The following is a 15,959-nucleotide window of genomic DNA, read 5'->3' on the forward strand; positions in this document are numbered from 1 at the left end:
CTATTTAACAAATGAAGACATTAAGACTTGTCAAATTTTAATACATTATTCCACTACTAAAATTTCAAACCATGTAACAGAAAAATATAACACTAATAAAACTTACCAGTGAAAAATAGATCTTTTATTTTGGCAGCACAGTGTATTTTTAATTTAATTTCAACTATGATATGTACTTTGGGATAATCTGGTTAAAACATTGAATGTTAGTTATCCTGAAAAATCAGAAGATGTAGCAAAGTCGGGCATATTTCCTCTCTGATAGAACACATGGCTTCCATTTGACTACAACGTGTTTATAGTCAGAATCTGAACTGCTTCTCCTCTTGGATATTTCAGTTGCTGTTGGGACATCTGGATTTAACTAACACTTATATGTTCATTTAATAATAGACATACAACATGCAAGTGTCCAGAGATGAAAAGATGGCATACAGAATCACACACTTCCCTCTTCTAGCCTCCTCAAAAAAGTAACCAAGAAACAATTATTCATGGTATCTTTCTATTGTGTGAGGCCCTGTGCAGTGCAATGTAGGATACAGAATTTTACTTGAGTCACAATTACATCATCACATACTTCAAAATCTAATAGCAAAAGAAGCATAAACCTAAATCACCACATAACAAAGTGGCAGTGAATAAAATTGAGAAATGTGCCAGTGGTGGACTTTTGGGCATTGAGTTGTGACTATTGGAATTTGGTTTTCTTTTGAAGAAAAATAATTTTCCTATGCCAATTTCCTGAGAAGTAGTTAATACTAGGAACAGAATTTAAAATTGTACTCAGACTGAGTGAAGGAATATCATCTCTCTAAGTCTGAGAGAAGGACTCTACAGGAGGAAGATACTTGGTTTTCCTTTGGTGTGTATAAGCTGCTTCCAAGCAGAGATTGGACAAGAATGCATGTATTGTGAAGACTCTTTTTACTAGTAGAATGGGAATAATTGCAGTGGTGACATAGTAGAGTGGCTTGTACTCAGAGCAAGAATGTGTGTCTGAATCCCAGATCCACTAATAGGTACAGAGCCAGCCAAACTTACTAAGAAGAGCAGTATTTACTCTCAAAGCTGCAGAGGGGCAATGACAGGGTGACCAGCATATATTACTGTGCCCAGTCAAGAGGTGACAGCACCCAGGAGAGAAGCAGAAGTTTAGCAAGATGAAAAGTTTGAAGCAAAATAACCTAATTGATCAATAGTCATTAAATACAGGGAAATTTTGAGACAATGAGACATTAACCCCCATAAGCAAGTAAAGAGTTCTCATGGTTTAATAACTGTGAATTAGTCAGGTAGTATAAACTCTTGATTTGAAGTCAGATTCAGATGAGGTCTTCTGCATGGATCATAATCTTAATAAAGAGGGATTAAAATAATGGAGACACCTAATGTATAGTTTTTCTTTTGTTTTTTTTCAAGGGGAGGTTAACAGTTGTTGATATCTGAAAAAAAAACATCTGACTCCTCCACTTTGTGGAGGAGTTAGTATTTATGCTAATTTAAGCTAATTCTAGAAAAGATATGTACAGTTTCAGTTATATATATTTATTTATAGTATATATATATATAGAATATGGGTTTCTCTTAAAGAAAAATAATTTTTCTGATGCAAATTTCTGATGCCAAATATATGTAAGTATATATTTACATATATTTACATTTATATGTAATGAATATATATAGTACATATATGTGTGTATATATATATACACATTTCAGCTATGCATGTGGAGTAAGATCTTCCCAGAGAAAATCACTTGAAAGAAAACTGCATAAAAGACAGAATGCATTTGAAAAAAGTGGCTTGTTTGAAGCCTAGGTAAGTCTAATGTTTAGTATTCCTTCCTGACTATATTTGAGAAAGATGAATGGTGGCTCCACTGGCAGAAGTACACATGTAATGTGCATGCATATGAATCTTTGTATTACTAGGAGATGAAGTGCTTGATCCTCCATGGGGCCATTTGTTTCATCAGGATGTCTACAGACAGAATTCTAAGCCAGCTTTACTACATTCCTACCAATAATTCATCTAGCATTGTTCCACATTCATGGACAGTGTATGCAATGCTTCTTCCTCTTCTTCTTCTTTTTCTTCTTCTTCTTCTTTTTTTTTTTTTGCCTATTATTATCTCAATTTTGAAATCACTTTCTCTTCAACTTCCCCCAAATTTTAAGTTACTTTTTCTGCCTTTTCTTTCTTATCAAAATTTCTTGACTTTTTCCCTAAGAGAAAATTTGTTGAAACAAGAGGAGTAAATTTGTTGAATCAAATTAATTGAATGAATTAAAGCCTGTGAATATCCTTTTGTTAATATGATTATGATTTTGGTCTAGAAGATGTTTTCCCAAGTTTTGGTTTGTTATCTTAGAAAAATCTATGAAATGTTTTGTTAAAGACAATTTTATTCTAGTTGTGATGTGGCATATAATAGATTAACTCAAAGGAACACTTTCATACAACATTATGTATCAAAAAGAATTGAATTTCCTCCACCCCAAATATCTGTAATACAAATTTAAGGAGAATCTTTACCAGTAAAGATTTGGGAAATGAATTTAGCATCCCTTCTAACATCTTACTGCTGGTTTGTTTTGATCTGTACTTATCAGGACAGTCAGCCCCCATTCCATTAGCAGTGAGCATGTCAAAGGCAGTTGGTTTGTTTCAGCTTCAGATCCCAATGTTTTTACCAAATCTAGCCTGGAGTACCTGTAACACTGAAGCTTATCAAATCTAAAGACTATCAGAATAGGCAATGAGCTAGAAAGCCATTACAAAGACCCCAAATTTAGGGGAGAATGATGATAATGCACAGGATGGTGGCTTCTAATATTTTAATTCAGAATTCAGAGACAGTAGCATATCCTTTGGGAGGACTTTCTGTATATTATAGGATACTTGCTACTTAAGTCAGAAAACACTGCCCTTTAACCTCAACATGTTTTATATTTTATTTTAACCTTCCCACAACTATGTATCTGTAGAGAAAGCCTGGTAATGATACAGAAAGAAAGAATTCAGTTACAAATAACAATCATTTTGCTACAGTAGCTGAGAGGTAAAGTTTTTATTTGGAGGAAAGAAAAAAAGATTAACAGAAGAGAGGAGATCTAAGTAACTAGGCTGTCTTGAGACACTGGAAATAGATTTTTTGAAAGAAGAGTGGAAGAGAAGGAACAGAATAAAGGATAAAATCTAAAGGTATCTTCAAAGAGTAAATTTGAAATCACCTGATGTTCTAATAGGTCTACAATAGTGTATCAAAAAGCAATTGAAATATTGCCAAAGTACCAAAAAGAAAACAAACAAACAAATAAAAAACAACAAAGTTATGATTATAGATCTATTGGTATTTGTTCAATGAGGCGGTATACTTGATAAATAAAAGACTGTTATTCATATATTTGAAGGGCAGAGACATAAATTAGGAATTCAGGGCACATGCTTTGGAGAAAGAATGTCTGGTTCCAATATGTATTAACTAAATGACCCTGAGAAACATCTTTCACTTATCATGGTCTTAGATGCATTTTCTTGACCTCCAGACCTAACACAATCTAGTCTCTACTACCTTTCTGACCCATTTTCCACCAATCTCTCTAACTCACACCATACTTGTTTTTCCAGTCGGTCAAGGCCTATCTTTGCACTTAACCAGGAAAGCTCCTCCTTCAGACATTGTAATAATATACTCCTTTCCCTTCATTGAGTTATATGCCAATTTGGGTTTCTCAGACAGGCTTTTTTTCCTGATCTCCATATATGACATAGCATACCCCCACCCTGTCACTTTTTATCACTTTATCCCATTTGCTTTTGTTTGTTTTTTGTTTGTTTGTTTAAGTAGACTCTATGCTCAATGTGGGGCTCAAAGTTACGACCCTGAGATCAAGAGTCACTAGCTCTGTCTGAGCCAGGCAGACACCCCTATCTCATTTGATTTTCATTGTTCTCCATAGTATTCATTATTGACATTCTATTACTGTTGTACCCACGTTTTCGCATCCTAGAGACCACCAAGGAGCCAACACCGATGCAATCACACAAGGGTTATTAGACAAGCTTAAGCTTGGGCCCAAGTATACCTGACACACAGCCGAGTAGGGACTTGGACCCTGAGCTTAGTTAAGGCAGGGGTATTTATGGGTTCCTGTTACTAAAGCAGGGTGGAGGTTTCTGGAACCAAAGCAGGGTGGGGTTTCCTGTTACTAAAGCAGGGTGGGGGTCCATAGAACTAAAGTAAAGTAGGGGAAAGTTCAGCCCTTGGGCACAGGGGTCTAAGATGGCTGCTGGAGCTAAGATGGCTGTACTTATGCTAAGGCTAAACCTGAGGTGGAATGGCCTTAGTTCTTCTCGGCCTCCACATTACAATATGTTTACATGTATATATGTGAATATTTGTATGTATATTTGTATGTATATTTGCCTGATTAGGATATAAGCTCCATGAAAAGAGAGAGTTTGATCATTTTGTTCATCAGCCTTAGTACATAGTCAATAAAGAATTATTTGTCCCAAATAATGATGAATACATGAATTAATAAATAAAGATATCATTACATATCTTATAACTTTTTGGGTAGGGTACTTGAAACATTGAAAGAATTTAATACCCATTGTTATTACTATTACATGTAACAAGTTTATCTTTCTGCTTGTATTTAAAATGACCCAAACAGTATTTTTTTAAATAATGTTTGCTCATTTTCCTACCTTAAGCATATTTATATGTATTGATATTGTATCAACATTTGATCTATGAGAAGAATTGTACCCCTCCCTGATCCTTATTAATCATCCATTCAATAAAATGGGGGAAAACGAGGTTGTATAACCCCCTACCATTCTATAAGTAGATATGATTCCACATACATTATGTGTTCTATGTGCAGAATTTTTATAATTTATATTCTAAGTTAAATAAACACAGGAATATTACTTGATTTGTATTTACCCAGGTAATAAAGAAGAAAGCACTTTTTTGTGGGGAGGGGTGTAAAACATCTGTTGCTTCTTTTCTTATTTAACAATTTTTTTTTTCTGTGCAAGAAATTCATTATGCAACAAAATATATTCTAACAGTGAAAATAAAAATAGATTCATAAGCAAGCTGCTGCTGAGATTTGGAAGATTTACTGCATTAAAGATGGAGAGACAAATTCATTCCTTCCAGAATATTGTATTAGTTGTGTTTTCCCAAAAAATAAAAAAGAAGATTATAAAGAGAAAGAAATATACTTATTTTGTATTTACCATAACCTTTTAAAAATGTTAATTTTATTGTGGTAAGAATACCTAACATGAAATCTACCCTTTTAACAAAATTTTAACTGTACCATTCAGTCTTGTTAGAAGGCACAATGTTGTACAGCAGATCTCAAAAGCTTAAAAGCATTTTTCTTTACTAATGTGGGATTTTAAAAGTAATGAAAATGCAGGGCTCTTTATATATCTTATGTAAGTTATTATTATGTAAGTTGTTATAGGCATTTGTATATGTATATAATTTTATATATATAGATATATAATTACAAGTAAGAGAGATATCATAAGTACAATCAAAGTATTTCCCAATAAGAACAATATTTGTGGTTGCAATTTAACATTTATTAGATTTGACATTTTTATCCTCATGCTGAAAATCTGAGCTTGCACTATGCTGTTATTTTTTGTTTTTCTCTTTTTTAGTTTCAATTTATTTCTTGTAGTCACATTTTATTTTTCCTTTTCCTTCTTTTCCCCTTTAATTGAGAGGTCAACTTTTTAAATTACTTACTTGATTTTTTTCTTCTCTTATATTTCACTACTTCTGGTTTATAATTCAGAGAGATTTCTGCTATACCCTACATAGTTAACTCTCTTCCAAACCATAAAGTGACCTTGATCTATTTAGCCTTGTATATTTTTTCTGACTTACATGTCATTTAACCTAAAATTCTAGATATATCGTTTTGTTTACCCAAAAAATTAGGCATTTATACATGGACACACTGATTAAGTTTTACTGATATGTTCACCACTTTATTCATTTATAATTTCTTCTTACATCTGAGACTGTCCTCTGTAGTTATTCCTTTCCTGAGACAACACTTTTTGACCTCCCTTTGATAGATGTTGGCAGGTAATAAACTCTGTTTTATTTGTGTGTGTGTTGGTTTTTTTGAAAATATGTTTATTTTTCCTGTTTTATTTTGCTTATATAGTTTTACTAGATAAATGATTCTTGGAAGATATTGTTCCTCTGTCTTTTGACTTCTACAGCACAAGTTGAGTTGCATGTTTTTCTTTTTAAGAGAAATATAGAAGATAATGAATATAGCCACAGGGACATTTTTAGATTTATAAATTAATCTGAGGGAATTTAGTGCAAAGGAAGTGATCATTTGACAGATTTGAGAAGATCAAACAAAGGATGAAAAATAAATCACCCTGGAGAAGAGAAAGTGAGTATTCTAAGAAATGATAGAATTGATAGGGTTGTTATGCAAGGATAAATGTTAATTTGAGATTAGTGATTAAAGTTTAAAGTAAAGCCAATCAATAAAAATTTCATGATTTTCAACAGCACTATTTTAGTGCTTATGTGTGAAGAAGAAGGTGAATTTTTGGGTTCATTTCCAGCTATTGCAAGGCAAATATGAACAAGAAAGGATCAAAAAGCAAAAGTGTTAACACTATATGCAAAGGAATGGCTTCTATTTGAACCATTGAATATACTCTGGATAGAAGGAAATCAAAAATATAGAGGCAAAATAATGGAGAGAAAATGGTAAGGTCAATAGACTAAAATTTTAATGGAATTGAAGAGTTGTAGCAGAGAGGTTTCTAGCAAAAATGATCAAGACAGTTATGATATATGGTTAATAGCTGGGATGATTGATATAGAAATTTTAGAAGTAATTTTGTATTTCTGATTATGACATTCTGAGGGCATCGTGGGTATGGGATGCTGGTATGGAGGGAAGAAAATGGACCACAACGTGGAGATATTGGAGACTGCACAGACAAGGCTATACCTCACATGAAAGGTGTCAACCACATGGATATTGAAGTTAGTCAACATTAATGCTATTCAACCTAGTCACTTCCATGATTTTGCATATATTTGGTAGAAACAATATATATTACTGAAACAAAATTTCTGTTTAATTTATCTGTTGGTCATGGATTCTAAAACCAAATTCTAGAGCTTATGTTTGTGTCTCTAAAATAAAGATACACCAAACTTAATGTGATACAGTATTTATCAAGGGCATCAGGAAGGGTAAATTCTATTTCTAGCTCTATTACCACCTCGTAGCATAACTTCAGCCAAATCAAATAATCTCCCAACATCTCAGTAATCTTGCAGGTAAGAAAACTGATATGAATTAAAGATGATTTAAAATGATTTTTTGACTCAAAGGACTTTGATTTAATTATAGTTTATTCCTTGCTAAAGTATAGTTCATTGTCTTTGTCCTTTAAGTTTATATGAGTTTTATTGTAGATTTTTCCCACCACTGAGCATTTGTGGTTTTATATATTTCTATGAGATCTGTCACCATGACATCTGGATAACCAGCTAATATAGTTATGTAAAATTAGCAGGTATGTGGGAAGAAAAAAATGTCAATCCTTGTCTTTCTTTTATGTAGGTTTTAATGTGGAATAAAGATTCTGTCTTGGAGTTCTTAGAGCTTCTTAATCACATGATTACAGAGAAGTTTAAAGGGGAAATGGCAATTTTCACTGTTCCTCCAAATATATGAGCATTTAACATAACATCTACAGCTGCAAAATAAAAAAGGATATAAAAAATGTTCTCCTAATCGTAACTGTGATTGGAACCTTGACATATAAATAGTTGTAGAGAAAAATGTGGACACTACTACAACTGTACACAGGCAATAATATTGATAGAAAACTGAAAGTTAAAATAGAGCATTTATAAGATTTACACTTTTTGTTGTTATTTTGAAGGAATCCACCATCTTTAACAATTATGAACAAATTATGATTTTTTTTAATGTGTAGATAGGATAGAGTAAGAATAATCATTAGGACACAAGGTCAAAGAAACTGAGCAGATATCAGATAAGAAAGTGGTGGATGCTGTGATGAGTTTGGAAAGATTAGAATCACAGACGTAAATTTGAAGGTCTTAGTATTAAAGTGACATCTTCAATGCTGTGGCACTGCATATCACTTGCAAAGAGCATTATAGGTTGAGAAGAGTGAAAACCTAGGAAAAGGTCACAGGGCATTCCATTATGTAGAGGTCAGGAGAGGAGTAGGCACCAACAAAGACGATTGAAAAAGCTTTACCCATGAAGATGATGAAGAAACAAGAGAGTGTAGGGTACCACAACCCAAGGGAAAAAAATTTCAGGAATAATGATGGAAAACTTTATCTGGTGCTATTACCTATAAATAGAGTAATTATTTTATTTAGCAAGAAATGGCTAATATTATCATGCTGAGTTGCAGCATGTTAACTTTTGAAATAATAATAGAGACCATGAGGTGTGACCAGAAGATAGAGACATCTCAATTTGCTAATGGCCAGATGTGGGGAGGAGGAAAATGTTTTCACATAAACAATGAACTATAAAATTGCCATGATCTATTACAGGTAGACAGTGAAAACAGAAGTTATGGGACAGCAGAACAGGAGGTCATAGTTGACACAGGAAATTTGAGATGAATATTTGACATCAAGTCATTGAGGAGGAAATTAGTTAAAAGTATCTAGGTTGGGGAACAAGGATCCACAATGGAAACTCCAAGAAACCAGAATGTGAGTGTACAATAATTGAATCCTTTGTCCTTCTCAGAAACTGAAAAAGATTTACCAAAGTCACAGGATCTATACAAACATTTGTACATGCACCCCTATCTGGTGAACCATTTGTTCATATTCTTTTTCTATTTTACACTGTTATATTGGTATTTTTCACATTGATATTAAGGAGTCCTACATATGCTGAGGGCAATAGCCTTTTCTCTGGAATGCAGAAAAGCAATTGATTTCCTTTTTCTTCAAGTTTTTCTTAAGCGTTAAGATGCTTTTGGTCAACAATACATTGAAACTTGAACTCAATCACAAGAGGAAATTTGTGAGAAACTCAAACATCTGGGCGTTAAAGAGCATTTTCCCAAAGAATGAATGGGTCAATCAGGAAATTAAAAAAGAATTTAAAAAATCATGGAAACAAATGAAAAAGAAAGCACACTGTTCAAAACTTTGGGATATAGCAAAGGCAGTCCTAAGAGGGAATATGTAGCAATACAAGTCTTTCTCAAGAAACAAGAAAAGTCTCAAATATATAACCTAATCTTACACTGAAAGGAGCTGGAGCAAGAACAGCAAATATCATCTAAATCAAGCAGGAGAAGAGAGATAAAGATTAGAGCAGAAATCTATGAAATAGAAACCACAAGAACAGTAGAACAGATCAATGAAACTAGGAGTTGGTTGTTTGAAAGAATAAGATTGATAAACCCCTGGCCAGACTTATCAAAAAGAAAAGAGGAAGGACTCAAATTAATAAAACCATGAATGAAAGAGGAGAAATCACAACCAACACTAAAAAAATACAAACAATTATAAGAACATATTATGAACAACAATATGCCAACAAATTAGGCAGCCTGAAAGAAATGGATGGATTTCTGGAAATTTATAAACTACCAAAACTGAAATAGGAAAAAATAGAAAACCTAAACAGACCCATAACCAGCAAGGAAATTGAAATAGTAATTTAAAATCCCCCAACAAGGGGCACCTGGGTGGCTCAGTGGGTTAAAGCCTCTGCCTTTGGCTCAGGTCATGATCTCAGGGTCCTGGGATTGAGCCCTACATCGGGCTCTCTGCTCAGTGGGGAGCCTGCTTCCTCCTCTCTCTATGCCTGCCTCTGCTGCTTGTGATCTCTCTCTCTCTCTTCATCAAATAAATTAAAAAAAAAAAAAATCCCCCAACAAGAGTCCAAGACCAGATGGGCTCCCAGCAGAATTCTATGAAACATTTCAAGAATTCTTGAAATTCTTCTGAAGCTCTTTCAAAAATATAGAAAGAGAAGAAAAACTTCCAAACTCTTTCTATGATGCCAGCATTATCTTGATCCCCAAACCAGATAAAGACCCCACCAAAACGGAAAATTATAGACAAATACCCCTGATGGACATGGATGCCAAAATTGCCACCAAGATAGTAGCCAATAGGGATCCAACAGTACCTTAAGAGGTTTATCCACTACAACCAAGTGGGATTTATACTACATTCCAAGTGGGCTGTAAGAGTTGTTCAACATCTGCAAATCAATCAATGTGATACAATCGCATAAAGAAATGGAAAACAACCATATGGATCTATGCTCTATGTCTCAATGGATACAGAAAAAGCATCTGACCAAATATAGCACCCTTTCTTTATAAAAATTCTTCACAGTGTAGGGATAAAGGAACATCCCTCAATATCATAAAATCAATATACAAAAAGCCCACAGAAAGTATCATTCTCAATGGGGAAAAACAGAGCTTTTCCCTTGAAGTCAGGAACACAATGGGGATATTCACTCCCACCACTGTTGTTCAACATAGTACTAGTAGTCTCAGCAATCAGACAACAAAAAGAAATAAAAACCAACCAGGTTGGGGGGAAAAAAAAAAGAAGTCAAACTCTCTTTGCAGAGGATATGATACTTTATGTAGAAAACCCAAATGACTTCATCCCAAAACTGTTATAACTAATACATGAATTCAGGAAAGTGGGAAGATACAAAATCAATGCACAAAGTCAGTTAAATTTGTATACAATGAGAGAAAAAAGAGAAATTAAGGAGTTGATCCCATTTAAAATTGCACCCAAAGCCATAAGATACCTAAAAATAAACCTAACCAAAGAGGTAAAGGATCTGTACTCTGCAAATTATAAAACACTCAGAAAAATTGAGGAAGACACAAAGAAATGGAAAAATATTTCATGCTCATAGATTGGAAAAACAAATATTATTAAAATGTCTTTGCTACTTAGAGCAATTTACACATTCAATGCAATCTTTATCAAAATACCATCAATTTTTTTCACAGAGCTGGAACAAATATCCTAAAATTTGTATGGAACAAGAAAAGATCCTGAATAGCCAAAGGAATGTTGAAAAAGAAAACCAAAGCCGGTGGCATCACAATTCCAGATTTCAAGCTCTAGTATAAAGCTGGAATCAATCATCAAGACAGTATGGTACTGGCACAAAACAGACATATAGATGAGTGGAACAGAATAACAGAGAGAACCCGGAAATGGACCCTCAACTCTATGTCAACTAATCTTGACAAAGCAGGAAAAAATATCCAAAGGAAAAAAAGATAGTCTCTTTAACAGATGATTGGGAAAAGTGGGTGACCGCATGCAGAAGAATGAAACTGGATGCTTTTCTTACACCATATACAAAAATAAACTCAAAATGGATGAAAGACCTCAATGTGAGAAAGGAATCCATCAAAATCCTAAGGGAGAACATAGGCAGCAGCCTCTTCGACATCAGCCACAGAAAATTCTTTCAAGACACATCTCCAAAGGCAAAAAAAAAAAAACCCAAAAAAGTGAAAATGAACTTTGGGGACTTCATCAAGGTAAAAAGATTTGTAAAACAGAAGAAACAAAACCTAAGACAGCCCATTGAATGGGAAAAGATATTTGCAAATGTCTTATCAGGTAAAGGGCTAGTATCCAAAATCTATAAAGAACTTAGCAAACTCAACACCCCAAAAACAAATAATCTTGTCAAAAAAATGGGCAGAAGGTATGAACAGACATTTCCCCATTCATACAAATGGCTAGCAGACTCATGAAAAGATGCTCAACATCACTCATCATCAGGGAAATAAAATCAAAACCACAAAGAAACACCACGTCACACCAGTCAGAATGGCTAAAATTATCAAGTCAGAGAATGACAAACGTTGGTGAGAAATTGGAGAAAGGGGAACCCTCTAACACTCTTGTTGGGAATGCAAGTTGGTGCAGCCACTCTGGAAAACAGTACGGAGGTACCTCAAAAAGTTAAAAATAGAGCTACCTTATGACTTAGCAATTGTACTACTAGGTATTTACTCAAAGGATGCAAACATTGATCTGAAGGGGCACCTGTACCCCAATGTTTATAAAGTAATGTCCACTAGCCAAACTATGGAAAGAGCCCACATGTTTATTGATAAATGAATGGATAAATAAATATTTATTTATAAAAATATTTACAAAATATTTATTAAAAATATTCCACACACAATGGCATATTGCTCAGCCATCAAAAAAAAATGAACTCTCACCATTTGCAATGACATGGATAAAACTAGAAGCTATTATGTTAAGTGAAATAGGTCAATCAGAGAAAGACAATTACCATATTATTTCACTCATATGTGGAGTTGAGGAAACAAAACAGAGGATCATAAGGGAAGGGAGGGAAAAATAAAATAAGATGAAATCAGAGAGGGAGACAAACCATAAAAGACTCTTAACTGGGAACAAACTGCGGGTTGCTGGAGGGGAGGTAAGTGGAAGGATGGGGTAAGTGCATGATGGGCATAGGACAGTATGTGAGGCAATGAGCACTGGGAGTTATCTCAAACTGATGAATAACTGAACTCTAACTCTGAAACTAATAATGCAATATATGTTAATTAATTGAACTTAATTTTTTTTAATGTCCAAAATAAATAAACAAAAAAGGAGGCTTTTTTAAAATTTTGTCATACAAAATTAATATGCCAATAGTTTATTTTTAAATTATATATTGTGATTATAGTTTTTTAATGTTTACAAAGTATTCTTTATTTAAGATTACACACACATCATTCTTTCACATTACCTCATTTAATTTTCATTTTTTTATCATTTAAATGTATTCTATCTTAAATTTATTTTGTTAAAAGCATGAATTGTTTGCAAGGCTTTATTTTTCACAGATGGTTTCTTAGTTGTTCTACTACCAAAACCATTATCTCACTGGCAAACACCAGCAGAGAAAAAAATAAAGTAATATAGAATAATTTAATTATATGATCAAGAAAGTTGAAATAAAGGAATTTGAGGACAACACTAGAATTTCAGAAATACACACTTTTCAAGGACTAATGAACATTTTTAAAAGATGATATGTGAAGTCATAAAATTAACACAATTAATAAAACATGAAACAGAACATAATTAAGACTTAATGCGGTTTATTCTAGATTACTGGGCCACATGTATTTCATTTAGAGAAAAATAAATGCAGCAAAAAAATTTTTTTTAAATAAAAATCTTATTTGGAAATTAAGAAACACATCCCTAAATAGAAGAGATCAGAAGAAGTTTAAAGGAAATTAGAAAACCTTTAGCGTTGACTAACAATTAAGATTCCATATTGGAAATGTAGTTAGGATGGAAAGTAGAAAGAAAAGTACGGCCTCGGATATTTACATTGATTGAAAGAAGGGTGAAAGTTAATTTGATAAGAATTTACTGGGGCGCCTGGGTGGCTCAGTGGGTTAAAGCCTCTGCCTTTGGCTGGGGTCATGATCCCAGGGTTCTGGGATCCAGCACCGCATTGGGTGCTCTGCTCAGCAGGGAGCCTGCTTCCACCTCTCTCTCTTTCTACCTGCCTCTCTGCCTACTTGTGATCTCTGCCTGTCAAATAAATAAATAAAATATTTAAAAAAAAAAAAGAATTGGGTTTATTGTGATGGACATTGGGGAGGGTATGTGCTATGGTGAGTGCTGTGAATTATGTAATTATGTGAATTATGATTCACAGACCTGTACCCCTGAAACAAATAATACATTATATGTTAATTTTTAAAAAAAAAAAATTGGATTTATTATGAGAGATGGCATCAGGATAGAGTAGATCCAAAGTAAGAGGAAAGATGTAAAGCAGAAAAATTGAAGCAGGAAAAGATATGTTTCTAATATAATGTGTATATTATATTAGAAAGGATGTTCTGGAAAAATGGAAACAAAAAATTTTGTCCAAGTTTTTTTTTAAACAAAATATATAATAATTAGAATGGTATAAAAAGATTAAAGATAAGATAAAAGATAAAAAAGAGGAAAATAAAAACTAATTTATGTGAGTATATTAAAAAATCATGATAAAATGTGTAAATTCCTAGATAAAGTTTAAAATGGAAATGATAATCTGAATAATCCTACAGTTATTAAAGAAAATGGATCAGCACAAGTTAAAATATATTCTTCAAAACAAAACATAGCCATGGTGACTTTAATAATTGTGCTTTACTAAATATTATCTAAAAAATTCAAATTAGAAAAATGGGATTGAGACCATATGGAAAAATATCATGATGTATTGTTATGAGTCTGGCATAACTCATCAAAATCTAACAGAACAATAACAATAGCAAACACAACAAAATTATAGTCCAATTTAACTCATAGATACAAATTTTGTATGCATTACATTAGCAATAAAAATCAGTAAAACAGTAAAAAATAATACAACATGATTGTCTTAGTCCATTCAGGTTGCAGTAACAAAATACAACGGACTTGGTGGCTTATAAAAAACAGAAATTTATTTCTTACAGTTCTGGAGGCCAGAAGTCAAAGATCAGGTGCCAGCATGGTCAGGGAGGGCCCTCTTCCAAGTTGTAGACTTTCATCATATGTTCACATGGTGGAGTGAGCTAGGCAACTCTTGGGATTTCATCTAGAGAAACACCAACCCCACTAATGAGGATTCCACTCTCATGACCTTATCACCTTCCAAAGGCTCCACTTCCAAATACCATCACCTTTGGGTGTTATGATCTCAATAAACAAATTGTGGGGGACCGCAGACCATAGCCATAATCAAGTTGATTTTGTCCCAGTAAGCAAATTTCAATTACCATTGCATAAATGTGTCAATGTAATTCAACACTGAAAGGAAAAGTGTCATTTGACAATCCCAGTAGTTGTAAAGTATTAGAGGAATCCAGAGTTTATTCATGAATAATTGACAAAAACTATATATAAATGACCCCTTAACTTAATAAACTCCTGTCTATAGTGTATTCATAAGAAATACCTACTGACCAATGAACCTTTGCAAGCATGTGTTTAAAACTATTACTTGATTCTGATGCTAATTGTAATAATTTGTTCAAATATTTTTCTTTATGGCCCAACCAGAGTAGGAAGGCAAGAAAAATAAAGTTGTAGATATTGAAGAAGATGAAATAAAGTTACTATTTTTATAGATGATATAATTTATATAGAGAAAAAATCAAAAGTATTTATAAATTATTAAAATCAATGAAAGTTAAACATTTTGACTAATGATAAAATCATTATGCAAAATCAATTCCATGAATCCCAGCAATATAACATAATAAATTTTATTTTTTTAACATTAGAAATTTTAAATTGGTATTTGTCACTAATAATAGCATAAATATATAAATTATTTGGAAATACATCAAATAAAATATGAACCATATAATATAAAATGAAACATTTAATTTCAAGGAAAATATGAATACTTGTTCTTTAAGTTACCATAAAATTATCTTTAAATTATCATAAAATCTTCATATACATGGGCAAACCCTGACGAAGCTTCCTAGGTTGTTTGCTACATTAAGAAATAAACTCAGCAAAATTATGTGACAATGTTTAGGGTCTATCTTATAGTTTAAAGTCCAATAAGACAAGACTTTGAGTTTTCTTCTAAATATGTTTAACATGAAATTATTTATCAACAACACATGTTTGAGGGAGGAATTCTGTCCTAACCTTAGCTCTGTTTGACTTTATCACTACGGGGAACAAGAGGAAGTCCCTTTCCTTCTCAGAGCGTGGGATCCCGCTTATTTGATTAGGGAGATGATTATATCACAATTAAATTTCACTTGTATGATTCTATTATTTCTTAATCCAGGTTTTACCTATGGTTTCTAGACTTTTAGAGACAATGTTAGGCTTGGC

This window comes from Mustela erminea, chromosome 2, assembly GCF_009829155.1.
Source record: "Mustela erminea isolate mMusErm1 chromosome 2, mMusErm1.Pri, whole genome shotgun sequence".
In the NCBI taxonomy this organism is placed as follows: Eukaryota; Metazoa; Chordata; class Mammalia; order Carnivora; family Mustelidae; genus Mustela; species Mustela erminea.